At 53.4% G+C, this 24191-nt stretch overlaps 1 protein-coding gene across 2 annotated transcripts in view; it reads left to right on the top strand.

Annotated features, from left to right (window-relative positions):
- Window positions 1-280: 280 nt before the first annotated feature.
- Window positions 281-24191, top strand: part of LRRC4B (leucine rich repeat containing 4B) — a 298617-nt gene continuing 274706 nt past the window's right edge. For both annotated transcript variants that reach the window (XM_083161750.1, XM_083161749.1), the window contains exon 1: window positions 281-775. The gene's annotated coding sequence lies outside the window, so the exon portion shown is untranslated. The remainder of the gene's footprint in view (window positions 776-24191) is intronic.

Here is a 24191-nt window from a genome sequence, read left to right as displayed (position 1 = left end):
TGCCATTGTGGGCTTAGCAAAGGCTGATCCCCAATCCGAGTCCCCAAAGAACAGAGGGGCACGTGCACATATGACCAGGAGACCCCACATCCCAATCAGCCACTTCATTACAATGCAGATGTAATCCGAGAGCTGGATCAATCAATGCCACAAAGTGCCACCTCTGCATTCCTGGGCCTGTGCTGGAATTTCGGGATGGGTAAGGCTGGCTTCATGTCCTTCCCTCCTGCTCCTCCGTGTTCCTGCTTCCCCGGCAATTCTATTTTATTCCCCTTTGTATTTCTTCTCCATTGCTGCTGGCCTGCGCCCGCCTCCCCCTCTCCTTCTCTCCTTCCTCTCAGATAGCCAGGATTTCTTTTGCATTTCACTTTAATTTCTCACTGGCTGCTGATAAATTAGTATTCTGCCTGTGTCCATCCTCGCTTTACAAATGCTATGCAGCATCAAAAGCGAAGAGAGCGGTGGTGAGGAAGGGCGCTTGCAGTGCTTCCACCTCTAGCCCTGTAATGAAGGCCATGTGCTAATTAGGAATGGTTTCTCCTCTCTGAGTCACAGCTTTTTTCTTTGTGTCTGAGCTGTAATTAAGAGAAACGCAGCGGAATACAAGGTGCAAACGCGTCTGACTCCCTTCTCCATTTTCCCATTCTTGGCTGTCGTGCAAAGTCTCTGGATCTGCAGAGCGCTTGTCATCCTGTGACCTATATACAGCTGCCAGACACAGGACCTGGATGCTGGAACACTGACCCCCAGGAGCCTCCTCACCCTGGACAATACGGTAAGTGATGCTTCTTGTCCTATGCTGACATTTGCACTCTGACAATCTAGATGGGATGACTCGGCGTCACCGGTGATGTGCTAAGTGCTGGCAGCCAGAGGAAAGGTCAGGAAATGTAGATGATAACATTTGTATGATATGATGCATAAAGGTGTCTTATTATTAATCTGGGGACCCCACTGCCCGCTGCCAGAACCCAGGGCAGATCCGCACGATACCTGGGAAATAGGTGACGTTAGGGTAGGGTTAATCTCAGTGGTAGTTATTGGGTTTGGGGTACAGCGTGTTAATAGAACTAGGAAAGACCTAGGGTTAGGCCTCAGTGGATCATTGTGAGATTTGGCAGCTACAGCTTAGGATATGGATAGAGATGTGGGCAGCTGTGATACTGTATATAATACCAGCGGTCAGACACAATACAGGTGCTGGACCCTGCGTCACAGAGCCATGATCTGTAGTGGGACTATCAGTGCCTCTCACCAGTATGTATAGTATAATAGTATACGCAGCCTGACCTCAATCCTAACAAAGATGCCGTACCTTGAATCTAGCACATGCTGTAATTGTGCGCCAGCTGCATCGCCAGCTTCTCATGCCATGTACTGTACGTTATTACACTGTCCACAGATCAGGGGTGTGAGTGCTGTCAGGTTTGCTGTGGAACACGCTGAACAAAACAACATTGTTGTGTGAGGCTGGCAGCATGCCATTCACGTTTCTTGCTCGGGGCAGCTGAACTGGTGCTCGCGCCTACAATCCATCTTACAAACACTGGCTGTGTAGTTACTGAGCATGTCTCATACAGAATACACAATGAGGGTGGTGCGGAACTCACTGCTGGAGCTTACACTTACAGGGCAGGCCGGGATCAGTGCTGGTCATCCATCTGCATGCTGGTCCTTACACTTACAGGGCAGGCCGGGATCAGTGCTGGGAATACATCTGTATGCTGGTCCTTACACGTACAGGGCAGGCCGGGATCAGTGCTGGGAATACATCTGTATGCTGGTCCTTACACGTACAGGGCAGGCCGGGATCAGTGCTGGTCATCCATCTGTATGCTGGTCCTTACACGTACAGGGCAGGCCGGGATCAGTGCTGGGAATCCATCTGCATGCTGGTCCTTACACATACAGAGCAGGCCGGGATCAGTGCTGGGAATCCATCTGCATGCTGGTCCTTATACGTACAGGGCAGGCCGGGATCAGTGCTGGTCATCCATCTGCATGCTGGTCCTTATACGTACAGTGCAGGCCGGGATCAGTGCTGGGAATACATCTGTATGCTGGTCCTTACACTTACAGGGCTGGCCGGGATCAGTGCTGGGAATACATCTGTATGCTGGTCCTTACACGTACAGGGCAGGCCGGTCTCTGCGCTGGGCATCCATCTGCATGCTGGTCCTTACATATACAAGGAAGGCCGGGATCAGTGCTGGTCATCCATCTGTATGCTGGTCCTTACACGTACAGGGCAGGCTGGGATCAGTGCTGGGAATCAATCTGTATGCTGGTCCTTACACATACAGGGCAGGCCGGGATCAGTGCTGGTCATCCATCTGTATGCTGGTCCTTACACATACAGAGCAGGAAGGGATCAGTGCTGGTCATCCATCTGTATGCTGGTCCTTACATGTACAGGGCAGGTCGGGATCAGTGCTGGGAATCCATCTGTATGCTGGTCCTTACACTTACTGTACAGGGCAGGCCGGGATCAGTGCTCGGAATCCATCTGCATGCTGGTCCTTACAAATACAGAGCAGGCCGGGATCAGTGCTGGTCATCCATCTGCATGCTGGTCCTTACACGTACAGGGCAGGCCGGGATCAGTGCTGGGAATCCATCTGTATGCTGGTCCCTACACATACAGGGCAGGCCGGGATCAGTGCTGGGAATCCATCTGTATGCTGGTCCTTACAATTACTGTACAGGGCAGGCCGGGATCAGTGCTGGTCATCCATCTGTATGCTGGTCCTTACACGTACAGGGCAGGCCGGGATCAGTGCTGGGAATCCATCTGTATGCTGGTCCTTACAATTACTGTACAGGGCAGGCCGGGATCAGTGCTGGGAATCCATCTGCATGCTGGTCCTTACACATACAGAGCAGGCGGGGATCAGTGCTGGTCATCCATCTGTATGCTGTTCCTTACACGTTCAGGGCAGGCCGGGATCAGTGCTGGGAATCCATCTGTATGCTGGTCCTTACACATACAGGGCAGGCCGGGATCAGTGCTGGGAATCCATCTGTATGCTGGTCCTTACACTTACAGGGCAGGCCGGGATCAGTGCTGGGAATCAATCTGCATGCTGGTCCTTACATGTACAGTGCAGGCCGGGATCAATGCTGGGAATCCATCTGTATGCTGGTCCTTACACTTACAGGGCAGGTCAGGCTCTGTGCTGGTCATCCATCTGTATGCTGGGGCTTACACTTACAGGGCAGGCCGGGCTCTGTGCTGGAAATCCATCTGTATGCTGGTCCTTACCCTTACAGGGCAGTTCGGGCTCTGTGCTGGTCATCCATCAGTATGCTGGTCCTTACACGTACAGGGCAGTCCGGACTCTGTGCTGGGAATACATCCGTATGCTGGTCCTTAAAAGTAAAGGGCAGGCCGGGATCAGTGCTGGGAATCCATCTGCATGCTGGTCCTTACACATACAGAGCAGGCCGGGATCAGTGCTGGGAATCCATCTGCATGCTGGTCCTTACACATACAGAGCGGGCCAGGATCAGTGCTGGGAATCCATCTGTATGCTGGTCCTTACACGTACAGGGCAGGCCGGGATCAGTGCTGGGAATCCATCTGCATGCTGGTCCTTACACATACAGAGCAGGCCGGGATCAGTGCTGGGAATCCATCTGCATGCTGGTCCTTACACATACAGAGCGGGCCAGGATCAGTGCTGGGAATCCATCTGTATGCTGGTCCTTACATGTACAGTGCAGGCCGGGATCAATGCCGAGCATCGATCTGTATGCTGGTCCTAACACTTACAGGGCAGGCTGGGCAATATGCTGGTCATCCATCTGTATACTGGTCCTTACACTAAAGGCCCCCATACATTAGGCCGACTTGTCCTAGGGACAAGTCGGACCCAATTTACCTGCGAGCCGCCCGGCAGCTCCCCGGGAGGCTCACATACAATTTGGCACTTGATGTGCCATTTTTACATGGGATAAATCGCATGCGATTTATCCCATGTAAAAAAAAACCCGGGGAGCTGCAGGGCGGTGAGCAGTAGTGGGGGCGGGCAGCGGCAGTAGTGGGGACGGGCAGCGGTGGTGGGGGCGGCCAGCGGCGGTAGTGGGGGCGGGCAGCGGCGCTGGGGGGCGGTCAGCGGCAGCGGGCGGCGTTTGCGGTGAGCGCAGTGTACTTACACATAGCAGCAGCGGCGGGGACGGGACGCGCAGTGGCGGCTATTATATTTTTAAAATACTTGTCAAATGACCGGCCGCTCTCTGATTGGCTGAGAGCTCTCCGGCCAATCAGAGAGCGGCCGGTCATTTGACAAGTATTTTAAAAATATAATAGCCGCCACTGCGCGTCCCGTCCCCGCCGCTGCTATGTGTAAGTACACTGCGCTCACCGCACACGCCGCCCGTCCCCACCGCCGCTGGCCGCCCCCACCACCGCTGCCGCTGGCCGCCCCCACCACCGCTGCCGCTGGCCGCCCCCACTACTCCCCCGGTGTCTGTATGCATATGCCTGTCAGGTGGCAGCTATATGCATACAGGGAGGTCGGACGTGATCGTATGTACAGACCGTCCGACCTCCCTGATCCGGTCCGATGCGCACGGGACCGCGCATCGGATCGGATCAAATGTCACATACCTACGATTTTGGGCCGATTTCATCCGATTATCGGCACAAAGTGCCGAAATCGGATGAAATCGTCCCAAAATCGCATAGTGTATGGGGGCCTTTACAGGGCAGGCCGGGATCAGTGCTGGGAATCCATCTGTATGCTGTTCCTTACACTTACAGGGCAGGCTGGGCAATATGCTGGCCATCCATCTGTATGCTGGTCCTTACACGTACAGGGCAGGCCAGGCTCTGTGCTGGTTATCTATCTGCATACTGGTCCTTACACGTACAGGGCAGGCCAGGCTCTGCGCTGGGCATCCATCTGTATGCTGGTCCTTACACTTACAGGGCAGGCCAGGCTCTGTGCTGGGAATCCATCTTATGCTGGTCCTTATACTTACAGGGCAGGTCGGGCTCTGCGCTGGTCATCCATCAGTATGCTGGTCCTTACACTTACAGGGCAGGCCGGGCTCTGCGCTGGTCATCCATCTGTATGCTGGTCCTTACACATACAGAGCAGGCCGGGCTCTGCGCTGGTCATCCATCTGAATGCTGGTCCTAACACAAACAGGGCAGGCCGGGCTCTGTGCTGGTCATCCATCTGTATGCTGGGGCTTACAATTACAGGGCATGCCGGGATCAGTGCTCGGAATCCATTTGTATGCTAACCCTAACACGTACAGGGCAGTCCGTAGTCTGTGATGGGAATCCGTCTGTATGCTGGTCCTTACACTTACAGGGCAGGCTGGGCAATATGCTGGCCATCCATCTGTATGCTGGTCCTTACACGTACAGGGCAGGCCAGGCTCTGTGCTGGTTATCTATCTGCATACTGGTCCTTACACGTACAGGGCAGGCCAGGCTCTGCGCTGGGCATCCATCTGTATGCTGGTCCTTACACTTACAGGGCAGGCCGGGATCAGTGCTGGGAATACATCTGTATGCTGGTCCTTACACTTACAGGGTAGGCCAGGATCAGTGCTGGGAAAACATCTGTATGCTGGTGCTTACACATACAGAGCAGGCTGGGCTCTGCGCTGGTCATCCATCTGTATGCAGGTCCTTACATGTACAGGGCAGGCCGGGCTCTGGGCTGGTCATCCATCTGTATGCTGGTCCTTAAACTTACAGGGCAGGCTGGGCAATATGCTGGTCATCCATCTGTATGCTGGTCCTTACACTTACAGGGCAGGCCGGGATCAGTGCTGGGAATCCATCTGCATGCTGGTGCTTACACATACAGGGCAGGCCAGGCTCTGTGCTGGTTATTCATCTGCATGCTGGTCCTTACACATACAGAGCAGGCCGGGATCAGTGCTGGTCATCCATCTGTATGCTGGTCCTTACATGTACAGGGCAGGCTGGGATCAGTGCTAGGAATTCATCTGCATGCTGGTCCTTACACATACAGAGCAGGCCGGGATCATTGCTGGTCATCCATCTGTATGCTGGTCCTTACATGTACAGGGCAGGCCGGGATAAGTGCTAGGAATTCATCTGTATGCTGGTCCTTATACATACAGGGCAGGCCGGATTCTGTGCTGGTCATCCATGGGAATAACTCCCATTCCCCTACATAATCCTCTTCAAACACCTCACACTCACATACAGGGCCATCTCTAATTCCATTGCTCCATATATCTCTAACCTCATCTCCATTCATAAACCCTCCCGCCCTCTACGGTCGGCTGACGACTGTCGTCTCTCCTCCACCCTGATCACTGCTTCCCATGCTAGAGTACAGGACTTTGCCCGTGCTGCACCCCTTCAGTGGAACGCACTCCCTCGCTCCATTAGACTCTCCCTGACCTTGCAAAGCTTCAAACGGGCACTGAAAACTCACCTATTCATCAAAGCGTACCCTTCCACTGCATAAACCAGCTGGTTCTCCGACCCCTTGCCTGCTTACATCCTGCTATCTAACCACCACCCACTTGCCTGCACCTCTTGTAATCTGTCTGTCTCCCCTTCCTACTAGATTGTAAGCTCCTCCGAGCAGGACCCTCTTCCCTCCTATTGTCAAAGCCCACTTCTCTTCACATGTCACTCACAGCTCTCCTAGGGTCGCATTTATCAACTAATATTTGTGGCTAAATCCCCGAAAACATCAGTTTTCGGGGGTTAACTGCAAATATTATGTATCACAGGGGACCGCAGCAGGAATCTCTGATCCCTGCTGCGATTCCCCCCCCCCCCCCCCCGCAGCGCCGCCGGCCACATCCCCCATAGGTTTCTATGGGGGATGCGACGCTGCCCGATGTATCAACATCGGGCAGCCCGGCTTCGCACCCCTGGGCTATTGCCATTCTGATATGGCGATAGCCCATTGTAGCGTATGGGTGCGGGATCGCACTGCCCGAGTGGCAGTGCGGTCAGCGGGGTCGTGGGGGGGGGGGGGTCAGCGCATAACCATGCATGCGCAGACCCCCCGGCTTCCGGCTCCAGGCATCAGAGCCCTGTCCCTGCGCACAGCAGGTGATACATTGGGGCAAAATGATCGCATTTTACAATAGGATCCTGGGCGGTAATATTCCGCCCAGATCGCATTGTAAATGCGATCATTGATAAATGGGACCCCTATACTCAAACACTCAGTGACCATCTTCGTCCGCATACTCATCTCCATCATTGGCCTCAAGCCTCTAGTTGTATGTTGATTGAGTCCTCACTACTTATATTTAATCTGTAATGTGTACTGATCTGTGGCGCTCTTTATTTGTACTGTATTTTTTGTTATTTATTCAATGTTATGCCAAGTTTTGTCTCCCTGTATTGTTCCTTTGTACGGCGCTGCGAAACACTTGTGGCGCCTTATAAATAAAGTAATAATAATAATAATAAAGTCCTTACACTTACAGGGCAGGCCGGGATCAATGCTGGGCATCCATCTGTATGCTGGTCCTTATATGTACAGGGCAGGCCGGGATCAATGCTGGGCATCCATCTGTATGCTGGTCCTTACACGTACAGGGCAGGCCAGGCTCCGCCCCGCCACAGCTGATAGCGTTCGGAGGGGAGGGGAGCGCTTTGCGAGTCTCTCCTTCCCCTCACTGTGTCACTGTGACACAGACGCCTGACAGCTAATCAGAGCTTGCGGGCTGGCAGCCAATCAGGAGCCAGCCCGCGAGATAGACGGCAGGGCAGGAGACACAGAGGATGCGCTCCCCTCCCCAGAGAAGAACCAGGCAGCGGAGGTGGGGGACGAGAGGAGGGGGAGAGAGGACCTGACCTAACAGTGAGTTGCTGCTGAAGACTGTGGGAGCATTTATATGTGGCACTGTGGGGGCATATCTGGCACTGGGGGCATATGTGTGGCACTGTGGGGGCATACAGTATGTGTGGCACTGTGGGGCATATGATATCTAGCACTGGGGGCATATGTGTGGCACTGGGGCATATGATATCTGGCACTGGGGGCATATGTGTTGCACTGTGGGGGTATATGATATCTGGCACTGGGGGCATATGTGTGGCACTGGGGCATATGATATCTGGCACTGGAGGCATGTGTGTGGCAGCACTGTGGGGGCATATCTGGTACTGGGGGCATATGTGTGGCACTTTGGGGGTATATGATATCTGGCACTGGGGGCATATGTGTGGCTCTGGGGGGGCATATGATATCTGGCACTGGGGGCAAATGTGTGGCACTGTGGGGGCATATGTGTGGGAATGTGGGAGCATATGATATCTGGCACTGTGGGGGCATATGTGTGGCACTGTGTGGTATATGATATCTGGCACTGGGGGCATATGTGTGGCACTGTGGGGGCATATGTGTGGCACTGTGTGGCATATGATATCTGGCACTGGGGGCATATGTGTGGCTCTGTGGGGACATATGTGATGCACTGTGGGGGCATATGATATCTGGCACTGTGGGGGCATATTAGTATGGACATCAGTTGTGCGGTGCAATGGTGCATTATGGTGCGCCTTCTGCACGCGGCACGCGGCACAGTACCACTAAGTCGTTTTTCCTACTTGCACCAATGGGGAAGGCCGGGATCAATGCTGGGAATCCATCTGTACGCTGGTCCTTACACATACAAGGAAGGCCGGGATCAATGCTGGGCATCCATGTGTTTGCTGTCCTGACACATACAGGGCAGGCCGGGATCAGTGCTGGGAATCCATCTGTATGCTGGTCCTTACACATACAAGGAAGGCCGGGATCAATGCTGGGCATCCATGTGTATGCTGGTCCTGACACATACAGGGCAGGCCGGGATCAGTGCTGGGAATCCATCTGCATGCTAGTCCTTACACTTACAGGGCAGGTCGGGCTCTGTGCTGGGAATCCATCAGTATGCTGGTCCTTACACTTACCGGGCAGCCAGGGCTCTGTACTAGGAATCCACCTGTATGCTGGTCCTTACACGTACAGGGCAGGAAGGGCTCTGTGCTGGGAATCCATCTGTATGCTGGTCCTTACACATGCAGGGCAGGAAGGGCTCTGTGCTGGGAATCCATCTGTATGCTGGTCCTTACACTTACTGGGCAGCCCGGGCTCTGTACTAGGAATCCACCTGTATGCTGGTCCTTACACGTACAGGGCAGGCCGGGATCAGTGCTGGAAATCCATCTAAAATATAAAGAAAGAAAAATGAATTGATGCTAAGTCAGAGATGATCCTGAAATAAGCAGCACATTGGCATGGGGGAATGGCACAATAGGTTAGTCACAATTAGTTCCTCTATTGCTGGCAAGGCATTACAGGTTGAGTATCCCTTATCCAAAATGCTCGGGACCAGGAGAATTTTGGATAACGGATTATTCCGTATTTCGGAATATTTTTATATTTCAATGATGTATTTTGAAGTATCTTGCATTTATGCTGTATAAACACATAATATACACACAAATATATTTTATTACCACATAAAATACACACAATTATATTTTAATTGTTCAAAAAACAAGGTTTCAAAATGTGAAACAAAATTTGTGTACTATCTCAGCACTGAATTTGAATGCCAAGCAATCATTGTCTTGCACATATATAGTGCCAGTTACATATCATGTCCCCAGTGATGCTGTTACAAATGTCCCCAGTGAGTTTTTAGCAAAAAAAAAAATAAATTTTCACTTTCTGGAATGTCCGTATTTCGGAATAATTCGGATAACGGATATTCGGATACGGGATACTCGACCTGTATAACGAATGGGCCTTTGGAGGATAAAAAGTGTTTATTTCACCGCTGGAAGAATCCTTTATCGGCAGTCGGTGAGTCCTCCCAATTGTGTGGGTAGTTGTAGTGTGCTCACAGACAACAATCCTGGTGTTCTCTCCAAGGGTTTGCGGCAAGGGCATTGGTAAATTTGGACAAACAAGAAAATGTAGTGGAGGTATAACTTTGCCAAACCTGACTGCAGCAGCGTGTCACACCTTGGGATACCAACCCCAATTCAAATATACACAAAAGAGGTGGACAATGATGCGCTGTCTCTTGGTTCACTCCTCTTTTTTGTTGAAGAGGGTGTTCCTCACTGGTAACAGCTGGTGTAAGCGGTAAATGAATAAGAGATGAAAAATTGAAGAGTCAATAATTCAATTTTAGAAATCAGCAACTCAGATGGAATTCCTTCTTACTGACCTGTATCACAGGCCCTGTATGCCCGTAAAGGTATCTAAGAAATTGATGTGCGCAAAGATACATTTACTGTTATACAGGCCATATATGCGAGTCCGTATTTTGTACACAAGTCCATATTTTGTACACCCCCATACAGGCAAGAAATTGTTAATCCAACATAGAGTGACGCGTACTACAAAATATATAGTATACATGTTATCCTGCCCGTGTGCATTACACTATATTGGCAAAACGGAGAGGACTCTCGGTGAACGGCTAGCGGGTCACCTCTCATCAATCAAGGCTGCCCTGGAAAAGGGAGGCAGCGACCAGCCAGTCACCCGTCATTTTTGGCAGGCAAAGCATAGTATGGCGGCCCTGAGATGTATTATAATAGATCACGTCCCATTATCCTTACTGGGGGTGACCGCTCAGCTAAATTGCTTAAATGAGAAGCAATGTGGATTCAGCGCCTTGGGAGACTCTTACCTGGTGGTCTCAGTGAAGCACCAGGTCTGCATTGCTTCCTGTAATCATTTACACTGGCCTCTGATCCTTAGTGGGTTATTGTATGTATGCTGCTATTCTGTATAGCTGTTGTATCTTGATTATATTTGTATGTATTCTTATTGTATTTGATGTTGTTACGTTGTTGGATATAGTTGATGTTGTATATGTTTACTGGTTGCCTTGACAATGGAGGTGCAGGATGACGATTAGCCGGCCTTCCAAGCGTTTGACATAATGTCATGGCAACGAGGGCTGAGCAGTGACCTCAGACCACAGCGCCGTTCCCGCGTCTCCGGCTGCTGGTTAGGGGTGTGTATTTATTCATGAACTTGCACATTGTAATGTTGTTGTCCTGTTGTCCTGAAGACGAAACTACAAGTAAAGCTTTGAAACGTTGACCTATACACCGTCTGTGAGCCATTTATTCTGAGTGCAGTCCAGTCTGTATGGTAAATATATATACACACACACACACACACATATATGATATATATCTGGGTTGCCTACTCTCCCGGATTCTGGGGGACCCCCGCTCCCCCCCCCCTCCTGTTTGGGGCTTCCTCCCCCCTTGACTGCGGCATTTAGATATCCTGATTTGCCGCTCTCCAGAGGGGAAGGGGCTAAAGGGTCATAATCGCGTCACTTAGCCTCCACTGAGATAGGCAAAACGGTCATTTTCCAGCATGGGGGCGGGGATTAATGACGGCACGCTCAAGCCCCCTCCCCTCCCACCCATAATTATATATAATCTTGATTATACATTTTATTTTTTAACAAATGACCACTGTGCTCCCTCCTCCCAGTGTGCTGGGTTCCTGGGCCCGGCTCCTCTCCAGCGTGTCTCCCCTTTACAGAGAACCTGGAGGGAGGCAGAGACAGTAAACCGAGTTCTCCTCACACTGCTTGGTGCTGTATAGTATTCACAGACCCTGATTGTCCCGTGAGAACGGAAGGTACATGAGCAATGATGAAGGACCACAATTGATTTAACATTAAGATTTGTCCAATCATTTCTCCGCGCTCGCTCATTATTGGAAATGAGACACTTCCCGTGCAGGGTAATAACAGACACAGCGAGGTCATTTTCTAAATGGGAAGTTGCTGTGGGCAACCAATGAGATCTAGAAAAGGCATGTACAGTATAACGTTGGCCCTCCAGATGTTGTGAAACTACACATCCCAGCATGCTTTGTCACAGTTTTGCTATTAGAGAATGCTAAAACTATTGCAAAGCATGCTGGGATGTGTAGTTTCAAAACATCTGGAGGGCCAATGTTGGACATGCGTGTTCTAGAAGGTGCTTAATAAATATGCAGTAGATCCTGATTGGTGGCCCATAGTAACAGCCCATCTTAGTACATTCCCCCAGCGGCTGCGATATGTGTCATTGAGTGTGGGATGTACTAAGCAGCAGCGGAACATTCCGCCACCCATTGTGCTGATGCTCACAACATATGTACTAACATGCTGTGAGCAAAGCAAAAGGCAGATCTCCGGATAAGAGCTGCCCCTTTGCGATCCCCGACGCTGCGTGGACTTCCTCCTTTCTGTGGCTGGTGGCTGTGGGGCATGCTGGGAGGGATCCATGTTGGATCCATTAAACAGCAGCACTGTGAAGAGACACCTACAGGCTTCTGTGGGGTACACCAGCTAGAGCTGACGTAACCCCTGCAGTGAGTGGCTTTAGGGCATTAGGGCATAGTTGCCTACCCTGATTCTGCAGGAGACTCCCTGACATAGTAGCAAATTCCCTCTCTCTCTTATTAGTCTAGCAATCTCCTTCATGTCACCTAGCCCACATTACACTGTTACATCATACTTACCTCCCCTCCTGCATTCTGCTGGAGACTCCCTGACATAGTAGCAATCTCCCTCTCTCCCTCATTAGTCTAGCAATCTCCCTTATGTCACCTATCCCACATTACACTGTTACATCATAGTTACCTCCCCTCCTGCATTCTGCAGGAGACTCCCTGACATAGCAGCAATCTCCCTCTCTCCCTCATTAGTTTAGCAATCTCCCTCATGTCACCTAGCCCACATTACACTGTTACATCATAGTTACCTCCCCTCCTGCATTCTGCTGGAGACTCCCTGACATAGCAGCAATCTCCCTCTCTCCCTCATTAGTCTAGCAATCTCCCTCATGTCACCTAGCCCACATTACACTGTTACATCATAGTTACCTCCCCTCCTGCATTCTGCAGGAGACTCCCTGACATAGTAGCAAATTCCCTCTCTCTCTTATTAGTCTAGCAATCTCCTTCATGTCACCTAGCCCACATTACACTGTTACATCATACTTACCTCCCCTCCTGCATTCTGCTGGAGACTCCCTGACATAGTAGCAATCTCCCTCTCTCCCTCATTAGTCTAGCAATCTCCCTTATGTCACCTATCCCACATTACACTGTTACATCATAGTTGCCTAAACTGATTCTGCAGGAGACTCCATGACATAGCAGCAATCTCCCTCTCTCCCTCATTAGTCTAGCAATCTCCCTCATGTCACCTAGCCCACATTACACTGTTACATCATAGTTGCCTCCCCTCCAGCATTATGCAGGAGACTCCCTGACATGGCAGCAATGTCCCTCTCTCCCTTATTAGTCTACCAATCTCCCTCATGTCACCTAGCCCACATTACACTGTTACATCATAGTTACCTCCCCTCCTTGCATTCTGTAGGAGACTCCCTGACATAGCAGCAATCTCCCTCTCTCCCTCATTAGTCTAGCAATCTCCCTTATGTCACCTAGCCCACATTACACTGTTACATCATAGTTACCTCCCCTCCTGCATTCTGCAGGAGACTCCATGACATAGCAGCAATCTCCCTCTCTCCCTCATTAGTCTAGCAATCTCCCTCATGTCACCTATCCCACATTACACTGTTGTTACCTCCCCTCCTGCATTCTGCAGGAGACTGCTGACATAGCAACAATCTCCCTCTCTCCCACATTAGTCTAGCAATCTTCCTCATGTCACCTAGCCCACATTACACTGTTACTGTATATCATAGTTACCTCCTCCCTTCATTCTGCAGGAGACTCCCTGACATAGCAGCAATCTCCCTCTCTCCCACATTAGTCTAGCAATCTCCCTCATGTCACCTAGCCCACATTACACTGTTACATCATAGTTACCTCCCCTCCTGCATTCTGCAGGAGACTCCCTGACATAGCAGCAATCTCCCTCTCTCCCTCATTAGTCTAGCAATCTCCCTCATGTAATCTAACCCACATTACACTGTTACACCATAGTTACCTCCTCCCTGCATTCTGCAGGAGACTCCCTGACATAGCAGCAATCTCCCTCTCTCCCTCATTAGTCTAGCAATCTCCATCATTATATCTAGCTCACATTTCACTGTTACACCATAGTTACCTCACCTCCTGCATTCTGCAGGAGACTCCCTGACATAACAGCAATCTCCCTCTCTCCCTCATTAGTCTAACAATCTCCCTCATGTCACCTAGCCCATATTGCACTGTTACATCATAGTTCCCTCCCCTCCTGCATTCTGCTGGAGACTCCCTAACATAGCAGCAATCTCCCTCTCTCCCTCATTAGTCTAGCAATCTCCCTCATGTCACCTAGCCCACATTACACTGTTACACCATAGTTACCTCCCCTCCTGCATTCTGCAGGAGACTCCCTGACATAGCAGCAATCTCCCTCTCTCCCTCATTAGTCTATTAATCTCCCTCATGACACCGGGTGTGGTATAGCTCACAGACAATGTCTAGCAGGGGCTGTCAGGGTCAGGAGGCAGGGTGACATGTGCCAGCCCAGGCCGCTCTATAGGTACTGTTGTGGGCCACCTTACCTCCTCCTGCACTGCCATTGGCACATATCATTGGAGGCTGGACATGTACTCATGCAGGAGACCGGCGGCCATGTTCCTGTAGCTGCGGCCATGTTTTTAAAGACGGCGACGCGGGCTACAGGAACATGGCCGCCGGCCTCCTGCATGAGTACATGTCCAAGGATATGTCGAGGTCCTGGACGTCTGTTCCTCCTGTTCCTTCATAGCCGGGAAGCAGCTGCGATGATAGGTAGGAGCAGCCTGTCCTTGCCCCATCACAGACATCAGCCAGCAAAGCCGTGGGCCTTCACTCCAGCCTATGCAGCAGGTCAGTGGGCGGGATGTGTGGTGCACTGGGATGCAAATGAAGAATCTGCTTCTTACCTCACGACGTCGGGGCACTCCAGGTCCGTCGGAGTTCTTGTTAACCGGGTGGGCAGGAGGTAGCTCTTCAATGAAAGGGACACTTGCTGCTGGATTAACTCAGGTTTATTGAACGCGGGCCCCTGGGGACCTCTCTCAATGTGTCCAGCCTCCCTAAATAAGTCACCAGGGGAGCAGTGGGGGTTCCACTAGTCTAATGACCCCTTTCCTCTACACATGGAGGGTGCTGGGGTTGAACTGCCGGGCAAGGGTTTGTGAGGGACGGCACTGGGGCCGGGATTGCGGAGGGAGGTGGCTGCGCTGGGCTGGCTGTGACCGGGCTGGCCTGGAAAGGGGGGTACCTGGCTTTCGGGATACAGTTGCAGGCTCCCGCCCGTCACGATCAGCGTGTCGGCTTCCTGCAGGGCTCTCGGCTGGGTCTTCTCCCTCTTCACCGGGGCACACTAGTGGGGGCGCCGCAGACGCAGCGTTGCCCCACTCAGCGGCTCCTCCGGCTCTCTGATCGCTGGCGGTGGTAGCGGTGACAGCAGCCTGTCGCTCGGTGCTGCTGCGGCTGGCGGTGCGGTCTCCTTGGGCTCTCCCACGTGGGCAGCGTCGCCGTCTCTCTCTCCCTCGGCGGCGCTGGTGCAATGACGCGCTGCTGGGCTCCTGACGCGCTGTCTCCCTGCTGCGGCTGGCTTCAACTCCGTCCCTGTCTCCGATGCCGCTGTCGGGTCTCCGCTTCTTCTCGGTGCCGTTTCTCTCCGTCCAGCGTGCTCTCTCCTCCACGTGAGTCCCTGCCACACTTCCCGCTCTCCTCCCCCTCACTTTATCTTCTCTCGCCCCCTTGTCTCCTCCTCTTGCCCGTCCTATTAGTTTGGGCGCGAAACTGCGGGGATGTGTTAACCCCTAACGTCCCGGGTATTAACCCTTGGGGCACCACATTCACCCCTGCTTTTTCGGATGCGTGTCCCCGCGCATCGTAACACACCACACAAATGTCCTTATTCTTAAGATGCATCCACAATAGTAACAATAACAGTGTTTTTCGGACTACCGTATATACACACACAATAGGTTACAGAAAAAGATCTAATCCTGGTATCGCCGGGGAAGTGTACCCCGAGTGCTCCTTTCGGAGCGTCTTAGCTCGGGCTCGGGGACCACTTCCACAGCTGCACAAGGTACGGGTATTTCGACTGACTGTCTATAGCGGGCTGGCGGTGGCGCAACTGGCCAGCCGACCGCCATCAGCAGCTCGAGCGGGTCAGTGGGCAACGGAGGCATGAAGGTTTCTTCGCCATCGGGCTCTTCGTCCCAGTCATCCGTTGAGGTAATTTCTGACCCCGGTTCCGGTCTTGGTCGGAGCTTGATCTGGTTTCTATGGACCCAGTGTGGATGGGTACCATCCAGTCGCGAGATCTGGTACACGGCTATCGTCGACCGGGGTTCGGTCATGACCACATAGGGGTCCGACTCCCACTTGGGATCCAGCTTACTTCTGGGCCGGTTGTTCCTCTTAAGGATGACGCTTCCCACTGGCAACGGACAAGCCTGGGCGTTTCGGTCATAGTCTCTCCTTTGTCGATCGTGTAGGTTCTCCCGCTGTTGTTGAACAATTCGGCTAGCTTCTTTCATTCGGTCCTGATGCTCGTACACCCATGAGGTCTGGGGCACCACTGGGGGTTCGGTATGAGGGAGGTCGAGTTGCATGTCGGCTGGTAGCCTCCCGGGCCTTCCGAACAGCAGGTAATAGGGTGTGTACCCTGTCGAGGTGTGACATGTGTTGTTATAAAGAAAGGTTAGTTCGGCCAACAATCGGGGCCACTCTGGTCGTTGATGCGGGGGTAGGGCGCGGAGCATATGGATGAGTGTCTGGTTCATACGTTCGCAGGCGCCGTTCCCTTGGGGGTGGTACGGCGTCGTGCGTAGTTTGTTGCACCCGTAGTAAGCACAGAGTTCTTTGAAAAGCTGAGATTCAAAGGCCGGGCCTTGATCGGAGAGAATTTTCTGTGGAAACCCATAGGGTCGAACGAATGCCCTCCAGAAGATTTCGGCCGTGGTGCGGGCGGTTAAGTCCTTTACTGGCACTGCCACCGCAAACTTAGTGTAATGGTCCACTATGGTCAGGGCGTAGGTATATCCCATGGGGCTGGGCTCCATCTTCACGTGGTCGAGCGATACTAATTCCAAGGGGCTACCGGTTTGTATGGGATGCAGGGGTGCCCTCTCCGTGGTAGTGGCTGGCCTCCGGCCCGCGCAGACCAGGCAGTTTTTACACCATGTTTCGGCATCGTGGCGTAGGTTGTGCCAGTGAAATCGACTTCGCAGGGTGGCTTCCGTTTTCTTGCTCCCGAAGTGCCCCGACTCATCGTGATACGCCCGTAGGACAGTGTCAATGGCGGCTCGGGGCAGGACGAGTTGTTCTCGAGTCAAGTGGGTCCTTGGGTCAATGCATTTGCGATAGACTAGTCCGTCCCGTACCACCAGGCGGTCCCGCTGCCGCCATAACTGCTGGAACTCGGCGGGGGCCTGGTCCCTTTCGTCCGGCGAAGGGTCGTACTGCTCCGACAGGTGTTTCTTTACTCGTCGAATGTGTGGACACTCCCGTTGCCATCGGGCCCAATCTTCGCCGTCACTACGGGCGGTGGGTTCAATGGCGGTTGCCTTGGCCCGCTGTCGACCAACCTGGGATGGCCGTGCCGGAAAGTGGGGCAGCTCCACCGTCTCCCTCGGGTCCACTTCTTCTTCCCCCTCCTCCGTGGCCGGCAGTCGGGACAGGGCGTCGGCGTTGGCGTTACTGCGACCGCTGCGGTACTCTATCTGGTAGTTGTAGTTCGCCAGCCGAGAGGCCCACCTTTGCTCCAGGGCGCCGAGGCGGGCGGTGGCTTGATGGGCCAGGGGATTACAGTCGGTGACGGCTACAAACGGGGTAGCTGCCAGGTAGTCTCGGAATTTTTCGGTCACCGCCCACACCAACGCCAAGAACTCCAACTTGAAGGCGCTGTAGTTGGCATCGTTCCTTTCGGTGGGTCGGAGGCTGCGACTGGCGTAGGCGATGACCCTTTCTTGGCCTCCTTGCTTCTGGGCCAGGACCGCTCCCAGGCCTTGTTTGCTGGCGTCCGTGTAGAGCCGGAACGGGAGGCTGTAGTCGGGGTACGCTAGCAGTGGGGCGGTAATAAGGGCCTGCTTGAGACTATCGAAAGCCTGTTGGCGAGCGTCAGTCCAGTCTATGGGGATCTTCTTGTGGTATCCCTCCTTCGGGACCCCACGGAGCACTTCAGCCAGCGGGCCGGCCAATCTTGCGAAATCTTGGACGAACCGCCTGTAGTACCCCGCAAACCCCAGGAACCGCCGGATGTCCTTCACCGTCTGGGGTATGGGCCATTCCAACACCGCTCTGATTTTCTCCGGGTCAGGGGTGACCCCCTCGGCGTTCACCACATGGCCCAGGTACTTGACCTCTGGCTTCAAGAGGTGGCATTTTTCTGGCTTCAGCTTGAGGCCGAACTTAGTGAGTTGTTGGAAGACCTTCCTCAGATGCTGGAGGTGTCCGTCGTAGGACTCAGAGAATATGATGATGTCGTCCAAGTACAACAGGACGACCTCGAAATTCATGTGGCCCAGGCAATGCTCCATCACCCGCTGGAAGGTTGCAGGAGCATTGCATAAACCGAACGGCATCCTGTTGAACTCGTAGAGGCCCATGGGGGTCACAAAGGCCGTCTTCTCCTTGTCTTCTTCCGCCACTCGGACCTGCCAGTAACCGCTGGTCAGGTCCAGTGTGGAAAAATACTTAGCGGTTTTGAGGGCTGCCAGGGACTCCTCTATCCGGGGGAGTGGATAGGCGTCTTTGTGGGTGACACTGTTGAGCCTTCTATAATCCACGCAGAAGCGCAGTTGCCCATCCTTCTTACGGACTAGGACCATCGGGGCCGCCCACGGGCTATGGCTTTCTTGGATCACCCCACTGGACTTCATCTCTTCCAACATCTGGCGCACCGGTTGGTAGAGGGCTGGTGCCACTGGCCGATGCCGTTCCTTCACGGGATGAGCTCCCCCTGTCGGTATGCGATGACAGATGTCTCTTACGACACCTATGTCAGCCGGGTGTTTGCTGAATGCGGCGGCCTGTTCTCGTACTACGTCCAATACCCCTTCTTTTTCTTCTGGGGGCGTATTGGCGTCCCCCACCTGGATACCCTTCCACCAAGTGGGTGGCTGGTCTGGGTCGGCTTGCACGCTGTTCTGTTGGCCCACGGACAGTGGGGACACCACGTCTTGGAAGGTGGTCCACCGTAGCGTCGCCAGAGGTTGGTTGCGATAGATCTTCACCACCCGGCTGTGGGGGTTTAGCACTCTGATGGGGACACGGCCCCCCTTGACAGTTACGAGGGCACTTGCCACGACGACATCACTCCGGGCCGGGATCGGCCCTGCTTCGACCAGTGCATCGTAGTCGCGCCCGTTGGGCCCGCACCGAGCCTTGCCCCATAGGATTGTCTCCGAGTTCGGTTGGAGCTTCACCGGCTTCCCGTCCGTCAACCGGACCTTACCAACTTCACCCGTCTTGGGCACGAACCGTTGATGCCCCTGCAACACCTTAATAGTCTTCTGTAAGGCTTGGTCCCTTGCCGTCACGCCCCTAGTAAGCTCAGCCTTCAGCGTGTTCACTAGCTCATCGGGGCACCTATGTAGTACATTCATCCCGAGGATGATGGGGGCGAACTCGTCTCCTTCCACGGCCGTGACCAGACATCCTTGTTTAGGCAGTAGCGTATTTCCAATTCTGATGTCTGTCTCCCAGTAGCCTACGCAGGGTATGGCTAGGCCATTACTGGCTATGAGCTGTAGCCATGACGGGGGGGGTAGGACGACCTGGCTTTCATCCCAGTGCTGTCGAAGAGTTGATAGCTGTATCGTGGTGATCTGTGAACCGGTGTCCAGCATGGCCGGGAGCTCCACCCCTTCGATCGTCACAGACACGATTGGGCACTGTCCGATGAAGTTGGGTCGCCACTTCTTTGGGTCTGTTTCTATTCCCTGGGTTCGCCCCGAGGTCCGGCCCTCGACCTCGGGGTGTTGGAGTTTAAATGTTCCTCCTGTCCGCAATACCTTTCGGTGTGCCCGGCCTCTTGACATCGGCGGCATATCGGGCGCCCTTGGTTGTCGAATTGATCGGAGGGTCGCCGTCCGTACTCTCGGGGTGGTTCCCACCTATTCCGAGCCGGTCTCTGCCTTTCTGTTCTCCATCTTGGCTCCGACTGGTTCGGTGCCGGCGAGTTCGCCATTCGGCGCATTTCCCTCTGCATCTCTGCCATTCCTACGGCTAACCCCTCCATCTGTTTCTGGAGTGTCTGCATCGCGTCCTTGTCGGGCTGTTGGCCACCCTGTACCGCCAAGTCGTGGGGTTGTTTCGCCTTTTCTGTACCGCTGGCGGTGGCTCCTGTTGATTTCGCCCCTTCCCTGAAGCCAATCAGTTCCGGGTATTCCTCCTCCCTTCCTTTGGGGTTGCCGACAATGGCGAGGGCAGCCGTCTTAAAGTCGCGGAAGGTCTTGCCCGGCATTTGCGACTTCAGCAATCGCAGTTGAACCCTAACATTTTCTTGGGATGCTCCTTCGACGAATTGGATCGTTAGGGCCTCGTCCGCATTCCGCACTTCCTGCGGGTCCACTGCCATGATGGCCTTTAGTGTTTCCTGCAGACTCAGGGCATAGTCCCGTAGAGACTCATTTGGCCGCTGCTTGCGGGCATACAACTTCATCTTGAGCTCGGGGATGGTTGTGGTTTCAAATGTGGTGAAGATTTTCTTCAGCATGTCCGGGGCACTTTTTCTTTCTGCCAACGGCCATGAAGCCACTTCTCTCTGTGCCGACCCCGTTAGTTGTCCCATGAGGATTTCCACTTTCTGCTGCTCACTAGGCTGGTACATCCGATATGTGGATTCGAGGTTGTGCTTGAAGTCTGCGAACGAGGTCTTTGGCAGCTGATCATCATCTCCGCTGTAGGTCGGGAGCCACGGGGCCCCGAAATAGTATGGCAGGGTTATGGCCGCAGGCGGTGTTGTGTCTTGGGCCTCCTGTTGCTCTTGGTTTTGCGGGTTTGCCTGTTGCGCCACGTCTCCGCCCTGTGGTTGCTCCATCTTTCACCGAGTTGCCGCTCTCCTGATGCACCCGTATCCTGTTCTGAGTGACGCCAAAAGAGATGTGGTGCACTGGGATGCAAATGAAGAATCTGCTTCTTACCTCACGACGTCGGGGCACTCCAGGTCCGTCGGAGTTCTTGTTAACCGGGTGGGCAGGAGGTAGCTCTTCAATGAAAGGGACACTTGCTGCTGGATTAACTCAGGTTTATTGAAAGGCTGAAGGTAAACGTTACCCACTGACCCTCTCTATAATTAATAGTGCAAACGTAAAGATGTAACAGTACACCACAATAATTATTCAATCGGCAGTTATTACTGAGCACCAACTGAACATAAGTACACAGTATCAATTAACTCCAACCTGGCCGGCAGTATTGGCAACAGTAACTTCCGCAAATCCGAGCTGGCCTCGGGCACTTCTTATGTTACAGGTACCGGCCGGTGTGCGATAGGGCAAAACACCCCCGCTTTATTCTGACTAATGGATCGCCACACCGCGCCCGTACGGTTAACCCAGAAGTGCGCTATACACTTTACTCTACAACTAAACTTCACAGTACATAAAGGTAACAGTAAACATTTATCAAATCACAAAACACACTGACCGGGTTTGCATAACAATATAATTCCTCAGAGTCACCCACAATAGTGTAACCTGTAATATATGTCAGTCCATCCTGTTGTTGAGTCCCTGGTGAATATCAATGTCCCAAAGAGTTCCAGGGCATAAGGCCTACGGTGAGTCTTGGGAAGATATTCCCTTTGATACCTAGTATGCAGTTCTCGAGGACGGCCACAAGATGGCACTGGTCCCTTTCTAATGGCCGGGTGAATCCAACGTTAGGGCTGTGGGAGGAAAGTAGCCTCAAAAATGGGTCTGGTGGCCCTGCTGAGCAAACGCGGGCCCCTGGGGACCTCTCTCAATGTGTCCAGCCTCCCTAAATAAGTCACCAGGGGAGCAGTGGGGGTTCCACTAGTCTAATGACCCCTTCCCTCTACACATGGAGGGTGCTGGGGTTGAACTGCCGGGCAAGGGTTTGTGAGGGACGGCACTGGGGCCGGGATTGCGGAGGGAGGTGGCTGCGCTGGGCTGGCTGTGACCGGGCTGGCCTGGAAAGGGGGGTACCTGGCTTTCGGGATACAGTTGCAGGCTCCCGCCCGTCACGATCAGCGTGTCGGCTTCCTGCAGGGCTCTCGGCTGGGTCTTCTCCCTCTTCACCGGGGCACACTAGTGGGGGCGCCGCAGACGCAGCGTTGCCCCACTCAGCGGCTCCTCCGGCTCTCTGATCGCTGGCGGTGGTAGCGGTGACAGCAGCCTGTCGCTCGGTGCTGCTGCGGCTGGCGGTGCGGTCTCCTTGGGCTCTCCCACGTGGGCAGCGTCGCCGTCTCTCTCTCCCTCGGCGGCGCTGGTGCAATGACGCGCTGCTGGGCTCCTGACGCGCTGTCTCCCTGCTGCGGCTGGCTTCAACTCCGTCCCTGTCTCCGATGCCGCTGTCGGGTCTCCGCTTCTTCTCGGTGCCGTTTCTCTCCGTCCAGCGTGCTCTCTCCTCCACGTGAGTCCCTGCCACACTTCCCGCTCTCCTCCCCCTCACTTTATCTTCTCTCGCCCCCTTGTCTCCTCCTCTTGCCCGTCCTATTAGTTTGGGCGCGAAACTGCGGGGATGTGTTAACCCCTAACGTCCCGGGTATTAACCCTTGGGGCACCACAGATGTATTAAAATACATCGCCGCCCTTCGTGGCCCCCCCCCCACCGCGATGCCGCCGCATATGTACTAACATAAGCGGCTGGCATTGCGATGCGGTGACGGAGGCCCCCCTCGATACCTGGAATGTGGTGTGTGGGGGGTCTCTGTCACCTCTCTGCCCCCTCCTGCATCCCTCACGCCGGGGACAGCTAAGCAGGCTGTCCCCGGCACCTCCTCCTCCCCCCTGCAGCCGGAAGGACATCCAGCTGTGTCACTAGGGGGAGAAGGTGTTACCTTCCGGGTCCAGGAGGACCTGGACCAGGTAAGAGAGGGAGGGGGAGAGGGGGGTCGGCGGGCTTTACGGCGGAGGTGTCGGGCGGCGAAAAGAAGCCCATGGGCTTCTATAGGGTATCGCCACCCAAAGGTGGCGATACCCTACACTGCGGTGACGTTGCGGCCGGGTAATAGTACATAGGAAAATGCGGTAAAACAGGGGTTTTACCGCATTTTCAATTTAGTACATCTCGCCCAGTGAGTGGAGTGCCCTGGAGTGGCCCCTACCTACACAGCACCTCACCCGGCCACACAGCAAGAGGGCTCAGCAAATCCCTGCTCAACTTAGAGCAGCATGCAGGACTGCCGTGCGTGAGAGAAGTTCTGTTATTTGCTGCCATTGCAAGCCTTCTTGCTTTTCTGGCTTGTAAATACCAGGGACCAGATGGAAGAGAAGGGAATCACAATCAGGTGATTGCCCATTATAGCTCTCATCCCCCTTTTCCAGTAGAGTATAGCAACCCAGTGATGGATTAGCTGTCAGCAGGGGCCTTGGCACCACTGGGAAAAGTTATAAGGGGTGATCGTCCTGTTCCTGTTCCCCAGGATCCACCACTGTATACACCAACAAGGAAAAGCAGTAAAGGCACCACTTCTACTTCACAGCACTTTTATCATTAGTTCATTAACTGGCCATGACACAGGCCATATCTGCAGGGCTGTAACTAGGGGTTTGAGACCAGTTTGTCATCAGGATGCTTCGGTTCAGAGGCGTAACAATGCTGCCGCAGACCCCGCAGTGGCTTGGGTGAGTCTGCCGGGAGCGCAGGAAGTACGGTGCCCGAGAGTGTGCTTGAGTATCACCGCCTTGTTTGTACTACAGCAGCTGGAGGCATATAGTGGCATTACGGTGTGGCGTATAGTGAAAGGGGCATTATGGTGTGTGGCGTATAGTGTAAAAGTATACGCCATTACAATGTGTGGAGTATAGTGTAAGTGGCATTACGGTGTGTGGCATAATGTGTGACAGGCATTTTGGTGTGTGGTGTTATGTGTGATTGGCATTATGGTGTGTAATCCTGGAGCAGTGTCCATTTTTTTATACATGATGTATTTTTGTTTCTAATGTAAATTTTGAATGTAAATATGTGCCCTGCCCGGTGGTCAGCACCCTGCCCTAAAAATATCCTAGAGTGAACACCAGGGATGGCATGATGCTGCCCACCCATGCTTCTAATACAGTGGAT

Source organism: Crinia signifera, chromosome 19 (assembly GCF_055691185.1).
Source record: "Crinia signifera chromosome 19, ASM5569118v1, whole genome shotgun sequence".
NCBI lineage: Eukaryota > Metazoa > Chordata > Amphibia > Anura > Myobatrachidae > Crinia > Crinia signifera.
This window is presented reverse-complemented; position numbering and strand designations above follow the sequence as displayed.